This window comes from Oncorhynchus mykiss, chromosome 1, assembly GCF_057628025.1.
Source record: "Oncorhynchus mykiss isolate SJ-2025 chromosome 1, ASM5762802v1, whole genome shotgun sequence".
Classification (NCBI taxonomy): domain Eukaryota; kingdom Metazoa; phylum Chordata; class Actinopteri; order Salmoniformes; family Salmonidae; genus Oncorhynchus; species Oncorhynchus mykiss.
In genome coordinates, this window is record NC_143022.1 from 37,102,877 (window position 1) to 37,112,500 (window position 9,624).

The following is a 9,624-nucleotide window of genomic DNA, read 5'->3' on the forward strand; positions in this document are numbered from 1 at the left end:
AGAGGGAAGAGAACTAAACAGAATAAAACCTTTATGACCTTGTCCTGACCGCTCTACTTGGTCATCAGCTTTTAAGACTGTATTTGATCAGAGATAAAAACTAAACAAAAATATAAAACGCAACATGCAACAAGTTACAGTTCACGTAAGAAAATCAGTCAATTCAAATAAATTCATGAGGCTCTGATCTATGGATTTCATATTAAATCAAATCCATTTTTATTTGTCACTGTTACATTCCCCAGTTTCTGTGTTGTTGTGGGTTTGTATGTGTTGGTGTGTATTTCAGGAAATGGCTTCCTGAAGCCCCCCCCCCCCCCCCTGTATTTTGGGTAGTGTGCTAGTTAGGTAAGCTGTGGGTAGGAAAGGGGGGCTCTTTAACTTTTACTTTCTTCGCTTTGGTTCCATCCAGCCCCTTTTCCCCAAATGACCGTATGAAGGAAATCAATTCCCTGTGGAAGGTAATGTTCTCTATCATCCTTACCCGCACCTACAATCACATACCTCTTTCACTCCATGGACAGTTGAGTGTAGCAGGGTGTTGCGTTCCCTCCAAGAGGTGTGCGTAACAGTCACATGCGCCGAATACAACAGGTTACAGTGAAATGCTTACTTACAAGCCATTAACCAACAATGTAGTCAAGAAAAATACAAAATAAATTAAAGTAACAATTAAAGAGCAGCAGTAAAATAACAACGAGGCTATATACAGGGGGTACTGGTTAGTTGAGGTAATATGTGCATGTAGGTAGAGTTATTAACTTGACTATGCATAGATAACAGAGTAGCAGCAGCGTGAGGGGGGGGGGGGACAATTAAAATAGTCTGGGTAGCCATTTGATTAAATGTTCAGGAGTCTTATGGCTGGGGGGTAGAAGCGGTTTAGGAACCTTTTGGACCCGGACTTGGTGCTCCAGTACTGTTTGCCGTGCGGTAGCAGAGAGAACAGTCTATGACTGGAGTGGCTGGGGTCTTTGACAATTTTTAGGGCCTTCCTCTGACACCGCCCGGTACAGTATATAGGTCCTGGATGGCAGGAAGCTTGGCCCCAGTGATGTACTGGGCCATACGCACTACCCTCTGTAGTGTCTTGCTGTCGGAAGCCGAGCAGTTACCATACCACATTACTGGGAAAACAGTTATGCATCTGTTTGTCACGGATACCTTAAAGAGTAGGGGCATGGATCAGAAAACCAGTCAGTATCTGGTGTGACCACCATTTGCCTCATGCAGCACAACACATCTTCATATAGTTGATTAGGCTGGTGACTATGGACTGTGGAATGTTGTCCCACTCCTCTTCAATGACTATGCGAAGTTGCTCGATATTGGCGGGATCAGGAACATGGTGTCGTACACGTCAATCCAGAGCATCATAAACATCAGCTCAATGGGTGACATGTCTGGTGAGTATACAGGCCATGGAAGAACTGGGACATTTTTATTTTCCAGGAATTGTGTACAAACCCTTGCGACATGAGGCGTGCGTTATCATGCTGAAACATGAGGTGATGGCAGCGGATGAATGGCACGACAATGGGCCCCAGGATCTCGTTACAATATCTCCGTGCATTCAAATTTCCATTGATTAAATGCAATAGTGTTTGTTGTCATTAGCTATGCCTGCCCATACCATAACCCCATCGCCACCATGGGGCACTCAGAACGTTGACATCAGCAATCAGCATACAAGCTGTCTGCGGTTGTGAGGCCGGTTGGACGTACTGTCAAATTATCTAAAACAACGTTGGAGGCAGCTTATGGTAGAGAAATGAATATTAAAATATCTGACAACAGCTCTGGTGGACATTGCATGCTCCCTCACAACTTGTGACATCTGTGGGATTGTGTAAAACTGCACATTTTAGAGTGGCCTTTTATTGTCCCCAGCACAAGGTGCTACTGTGTAATGATCATGCTGTTTTTTTCAGCTTCTTGATATGCCACACCTGTCAGGTGGATGGATTTTCTTGGCGAAATAGAAATGCTCACTAACAGGGATGTAAACAGATTTGTGCACAACATTTGATATAAATAAGCATTTAGTGCATATGAAACACTTCTGGGATATTTTATTTCAGCACATGAAACCATTGAAATGTTGCGTTTAAAATGTTTGTTCAGTGTATATATTTGGGGTAGAAAGAGAGAAGAGGGAAACGGCAGCGTGAACTGGTCATAAATCATCCTGTCAGAAATGTGACATTCCTTCATAAATACCCACCAATCTCCTCTCCACCTGGCTGAGTCACACAGGCATACATACGAACACACGGATACACACACACCTCCACCTGGCTGTGTCTCTACTTAGGATCTGAGTCTAAGTACTGAGCTCCCTTTCTCAATTATACACACACACACACACACACACACACACACACACACACACACACACACACACACACACACACACACACACACCACAATTAATAGTGAGGCCAGTCTCTGGTAGGAAGGGAAAAGTGCCTGTTCAGCACATACAGGCAGAATATGTCATTTCCTCCAGTTAAGTCGGTATTAAATTGATTTCTTCTCTGTCTGACACAGACAGGGTTTTCCCCCCTAATGAAAGCAGGGTAATCTACAGGTTTTCCCTTTCCTGAAATCAAGTTACAAATCAAGCGACTGTTGAGCTGATATGGGGAAAGGTGAGGGAAGGGCGCAGGATGATTTTCCAGATGAGGAACATGGAGAATGAGGCACATATCGTACGACCTGATACTTTCAACACTGGAGAGCAGCTCACACAAACACACAGAGGCAGTATTTCTATTCCATGTATTTGTAAGGTGTATTTAATTACATTAGAATTTCTTTTGAGTATTTTGTCATTTGTGTTTCACTGGCCTAAACTACAATCCAATGTATTTTGTCATTTGTGTTTCACTGGCCTAAACTACAATCCAATGTATTTTGTCATTTGTGTTTCACTGGCCTAAACTACAATCCAATGTATTTTGTCATTTGTGTTTCACTGGCCTAAACTACAATCCAATGGTATTTTGTCCTGTTGGTAAACCCTGCAATTACGACTGTAATTAAACACATTAATGAATTAAAGCTTCAATGTGTTAATTCAAGTGGTGTGAACTGTGCTCAGAGAGACGAGGGAGAGTGTCGGTGAGAGAGAGATAATAGAAAGCCAGGAAGAGAGAGAAAAAGGAAGAGTTAGATATAGAAAAAAATATTTCCTATTTCTCTCTGACATGGAAGTTAAGTGGTGTGAGCAGTGTGTGTTTTACTGGTGTCTGTTCCTGTGATTACAGCTCCTAGTCTGGTGAATAATCACCACTATATACCAGGCCTAGGCTAGTCTACTAGGAGATGACATACGACCGCATTATAGTTGTTTCAGTCACTTTAACAAGAGAACAGGCCTTCGGAGAGGACACTAAGAGAAAGATACATCAGGACTGAGAAATGCTATTAGTATGTCTTAGAATAGACAGAAGTGTTACTGTCTCTCTGGACAGAGAAGGGAATGGAGGTCTGAGTAGAGAGAGGTATTTTGGAGACCTGTGTTTCTTTATCCTCCAGCAAAACATAAAGTACAGCACAAGAAATAAAGACAGAGAGAGATGGGAAATGAAGAGGACAGAGAGGTCATCATAATTGCAGCGTTTGCTTTTCAGATGAAGACAGAGCAGGGCCATGGGGCCTCAGGCACAGATCACGCGCACAGACGCCCTTTGCTCCTCTTCTATTCCTCCTTCTCCTCCCTCTCTCATTTTCCTCCTCCTTCTCCTCCCTCTCTCATATTCCTCCTCCTTCTCCTCCCTCTGTCATATTCCTCCTTCTCCTCCCTCTCTCATATTCCTCCTCCTTCTCCTCCCTCTGTCATATTCCTCCTCCTTCTCCTCCCTCTCTCATATTCCCCCTCCTTCTCCTCCCTCTCTCATATTCCTCCTCCTTCTCCTCCCTCTGTCATATTCCTCTTTCTCCTCCCTCTCTCATATTCCTCCTCCTTCTCCTCCCTCTCTCATATTCCTCCTCCTTCTCCTCCCTCTCTCATATTCCTCCTCCTTCTCCTCCCTCTCTCATATTCCTCCTCCTTCTCCTCCCTCTGTCATATTCCTCCTTCTCCTCCCTCTCTCATATTCCTCCTCCTTCTCCTCCCTCTCTCATATTCCTCCTCCTTCTCCTCCCTCTCTCATATTCCTCCTCCTTCTCCTCCCTCTGTCATATTCCTCTTTCTCCTCCCTCTCTCATATTCCTCCTCCTTCTCCTCCCTCTCTCATATTCCTCCTCCTTCTCCTCCCTCTCTCATATTCCTCCTCCTTCTCCTCCCTCTCTCATATTCCTCCTCCTTCTCCTCCCTCTCTCATATTCCTCCTCCTTCTCCTCCCTCTCTCATATTCCTCCTCCTTCTCCTCCCTCTCTCATAATCCTCCTCCTTCTCCTCCCTCTCTCATATTCCTCCTCCTTCTCCTCCCTCTCTCATATTCCTCCTTCTCCTCCCTCTCTCATATTCCTCCTCCTTCTCCTCGCTCTCTCATATTCCTCCTTCTCCTCCCTCTCTCATATTCCTCCTTCTCCTCCCTCTCTCATGTTCCTCCTCTCATATACATCTTTCTACTTCAGTGCAGCATTAGATTTGCATCAGAAAGTGACAGAGATTTAAATAAGGTGCCGTTGTTATCATACAGACATCCCGGCTGACTCTTTTCTCTCCTCATCTCTCTACTCTCCTTTCATCCTCCTCTCCCCACAGCCCTCTTTTCCCTCCATCTCTCTCTCCCTCCTTTTCCCCTCTCCTCCCTTTTATCCTTCTCCCTCCCCTTTCCGCAAGATATGCCGACGGTGCAGGTTTTCCCGGCGTGCGTGTCTTCTGTGTTACCAATACTCTAACAACCAGGGCCTTAATGTGATCCATATTGCTCAGTAATATCCACATCTCACAATAAACACTAGCAATCACATATTCACACCAAGCTTATTTTGCAATTCTGTAGAGAGCTTTGGTGATGGGGTGGCGGACGGCACACAGCTTTAGATGCTGATTATGTCTGGGCTAGATAACAAAGAAGTCACAAACTACAAGACCCCACTTCACTTTACTCACACAACTTTCTATTTGTGAGTGTCAGCAAATAAGCTCACTTTCTGAAGATACAAAATAATGCCTTTCTTTTCAAGTGCTCTTTTGCCGCGTGATTGCTTTGTTCCGAATTAGTGGGTTGCTGTATCTTTCTTTACCTCTTCCGAAAGATGCGGCCAATAGGCTTTGTCATCTCAGTAACTTAAGGGCTGGCAATCTAACACAAAAACACACGCGCTCGCACACACAGATGATAAATGAAGTCCCTTTGATTTAGTTTATTCCTCTGCTCCGCGTGTGCATTATAAAAACACAAGTGTAGCATAATTGAATAAGAAAAGGATCCGGCCATTATGATGCATGGAGGTCTTTGATCTGAATAATGTAATAATTTATATTTTGATGAGGGAATGTTCTCAGACGGGTTCTGGAACCACTTTCATTAAACTCTTTTGTTTAGGAACGTTCTAAACTAAACTGCTAAGTGCGTTCCATTGTCACAAGGGTTTAGCCTGGAAATAACATTTTAAAAGTGTTCTTTTTTTCTCAATCTCTTGCTCGCTCTCACTTTGGGTTAAACAATCTTACTTTATTTCCTTACCTGATTTAGTGCCATTGCAGCCCAATACCTGATTGTGCTATATAGAGTTTTTTATTAAAAGTATTCTCCTCGTGTGTTCTTAAATCTCCTCTCTCCTGGTTGTGAACCACAGAGGAGCTCATGGAACAATGTACAGTAATATATGCGTCACATGACCCAGGCGAAGGTCAGGGGTCAGGCAGCCCCAGACTGTCAGAGGACCAGAGGATGAGAGGGAACAAGCCATGCCTCGTCAACAATTTGTGTTATTGTTTTAATTCATGCACCTCATTCAATTTACTTTGCCTGGGAACAGAGGGACAAGTGAATTAACAAATGACTGGCAGGGGGGTGAGGCAGGGGGGTGAGGCTACGAGCGATGAAAGGCGGACGGACACCTCGTCCCTCCATCTCACTATCCCTCCATCTCACTATCCCTCCATCTCTCTCCTCAGTAGAGGTGTAATTACATTAAAAGAGACTATTATTTCCCAGTATGGTGCGTTGCGTTGCAGAGTTGGATAGGCCTGTCTATGGGTCTTGCATCTAAATGTAATCAGGCTCCGTGTTAATTGAGTTGGGCTGGGCCGCGCGCCATGAATTGACTAACAATACCCAAGGAGGGGGGGGTGGGGGGGGACAGACAGACAGAGTGTGTAAAGGTATTCACGCATCTTGATCTGTAAGATCTGAAACAAAGTATTCATGAAATGTAATAATTTAAAATAAATTAAAATTATTTTTCAAATGTCCTCTTTGCTACTGTATAATGAAAGCCATGTAAGATTAAAAGAGGATATTCGATTCTTGATTTCAGAATGACCAAGAGCAAAGCACAAATTAGAGCTAGTTGACCGTGGTAAAATGTGGACAGGAATTTCACAGTGTAACCTACAGTGTCTTCAGAAAGAATACACATGCCTCTACTTTTTCCACGTGTTGTTGTTACAGCCTGAATTTAAAATGGATTCAATTGAATTTTTGTCGTCACTGGCCTACACACAATACCCCATAATGTCAAAGTGGAATTACATTTTCTTTGTATTTTTTACAAATTAATAAAAAATGTCATGCTGAAAATGTCTTGAGTCATTAAGTACTCAACCCCTTTGTTATGGCAACCCAAAATAAGTTCAGGAGTAAAAAAAAAAAAGAGTAAAATACACTATATATACAAAACTATGTGGACACCCCCTTTAAATGAGTGGATTTGACTATTTCAGCTACACCCGTTGCTGACAGGTATATAGAACCCGAGCGAGCACACAGCCATGCAATCTCCATAGAAAACATTAGCAGTGGAATGGCCTTACTGAAGAGCTCAGTGACTTTCAACGTGGCACCGTCATAGGATGCCACCTTTCCAACAAGTCAGTTTGTCAAATTTCTGCCCTGCTAGAGGAGCAAAAACAGCTCAGGTGCGAAGTGGTAGGCCACACAAGCTCACAGAACGGTGCTGAAGCGTGTAGTGCGTAAAAAATTGTCTGTCCTCGGTTGCAATACACTACAAAGTTCCAAACTGCCTGTGGAAGCAAAATCAGTACAAGAACTGTTTCAGAACTGCTTCATGAAATGGGTTTCTAATGCCGAGCTGCTGCACACAAGCCCAAGGAAACACGTCCTCTGGATTGATGAATCCTGCTTCACCATCTGGCAGTCCGACGGACGAATGGATGCCAGGAGAACGCTACCTGCCCGAATGAATAGTGCCAACTATAAAGTTTGGTGGAGGAGGAATAATTGTCTGGGGCTGTTTTTAATGGTTTGGGCTAGGCCCCTTAGTTCCAGTGAAGGGAAATATTAACGCTACAGCATACGACGATTCTGTGCTTCCAACTTTATGTCACCAGTTTGGGCCCTTTCCTGTTTCAGCATGACAATGGATGGAAGCAAGTCCCTGCAGCAATGTTCAAACATCTAGTGGAAAGCCTTCCCAGAAGAGTGGAGGCTGTTATAGCAGCAAAGGCGGACCAATTCCATATTAACGCCCATACTTTTGGAATGAGATGTTCGACGATCAGGTGTCCATATACTTTTGGTCATGTAGTGTAAGTTTCATAGACTCACACAGTGAGCAATAATAGTGTTTAAAAAAAAAAGATGACTACTTCATCTCTGTACCCCACACATACAAGTATCTGTAAGGTCCCTCAGTTGAGCAGTGAATTTCAAACACAGATTCAACCACAAATACCTGGGAGGTTTCACAATGCCTTGCAAAGGGCACCTATTGGTAGATGGGAACATTTAAAGAAGGAGATATTGAATGTTGCTTTGAGCCTGTGGTGAAGTTATTAATGACACTTTGGATGGTGTATCAATACACCCAGTCACTACAGATCTCACCATGAGGCCAATGGTGACTTTAAAACAGTTACAGGGTTTAATGGCTGTGATAGGAGAAAACGGAGGATGGTTTAACATTGTAGTTACTCCACAATACTAACATAAATGACAAAGTGAAAAAACAAATATTCCAAAACATGCATCCTGATTGCAACAAGGCACTAAAGTCATACTGCAAAAAAAAAACATGCATCCTGTTTGCAACAAGGCACTAAAGTCATGCTGCAAAAAAAAAAACATGCATCCTGTTTGTAACAAGGCACTAAAGTCATACTGCAAAAAAAAAACGTGGCAAAGCAAGTACATTTTTTGTCCGGAATACAAAGTGTTATGTTTGAGGCAAATACAACACATTACTGAGTACCACTCTCCAGTATTTTGTATAGATCGTTAACAAAAAATGACAATTCAATCTGTTTTAATCACACTTTGGAACACGGCAATATGTGGGAAAAGTCAAGGGGTGTGAATACTTTCTGAAAGCACTGTAGTTCTTAACCAGATAAAGAACTGATCTTCCCATCCACAATCTAACCAAAAGAACCCCCCCCCCCAAAAAAAAAAACCACTAACACACACCTCTCGTCACTGTTGTAGTATACAGGACCACAATGGAAAACATTTCTGACTTGATTGTCATCGTCGATGATTCCTATTGTGCATGTTCTTTGTTACGTAGAGGTTTTTTTCTAGCCATCTAATCTCTACTAAATTGGTCTCCTCTTAGCAGCGTCCTGTACTAGTGGAAACAACAGTCCTTTCCTCATTAACTTGTAGGTAGAGATGCTCCGTAGCATGAAATTACCCGTGAGCCTCCCTCTCCAAATAACCCAGTTTGCAAACAAATGATCCGAGCAGACGCAGTAAAAGTCAGATGATTAAAATAATAGGAGGGATTTAAAACTGCCTCCACAGAACAATTCAGCAAAGGACTGCACAATTACTCCGTCTACTTCTCCCCTGTTCATTCCACCTCTCCTCCACTGTCCTCCCTCACTTCACGGTGTCCATTTGTTTAGACGGATATAGAAAGGGTGTAAAGAATGGGGTGGCAGGTAGCCTAGGGGTTAAGAGCTTAGGGCCAGTAACCGAAAGGTCGTTGGTTTGAATCCCTGTGTCGACTAGGTGAAAAATCTATTGATGTTTCCTTGAGCAAGGAACTCACTCTGGATAAGATCATCTGCTAAAATGTAAAAAGTTTTAGATGTACTTCTACTAGGCATGCAGCGTCACCTTTTTGGTTGCGCTACTTTCTTTTGAAGCAACTCATATTGGCACTTAAATCTATTCCTATATAATACTCTGGTCAACACTTATTATACCACCATGAGACTCCCTACCCTTCTCTCTCAGCCCCTAAATCTGTGCTAAATTACAGAAGGATGGAGGGGCAAGAAGGAGGGAGGAGGAAGAGTGTTGCCAGTGTTCTCAGGTCTACATTATCTCTGAGTTATCGTCACCATTTGCATGTCAAACAGCCTCTGTGGAGGGCTGGCCACTGTGGTACCACCCCCAGCACAATCAGGGAGATTTACCGAGCCTCACAGCCCACCTTGGGTATCTCCGGATGGGGCAGACAGCCCATTCCTAGCCCCTGGTCTCACTAGGGGCCCTCTGGGCCTCATCCAGGAGCTGGGGAATGGCAGCACTTAACAAG

The 9,624-nt window shown here is 43.4% G+C and overlaps 1 pseudogene; it reads right to left on the reverse strand.

Annotated features, from left to right (window-relative positions):
- Nucleotides 1-9,624, reverse strand: part of LOC110532260 (WW domain-containing oxidoreductase-like) — a 343,223-nt pseudogene that overhangs the window by 182,465 nt on the left and 151,134 nt on the right.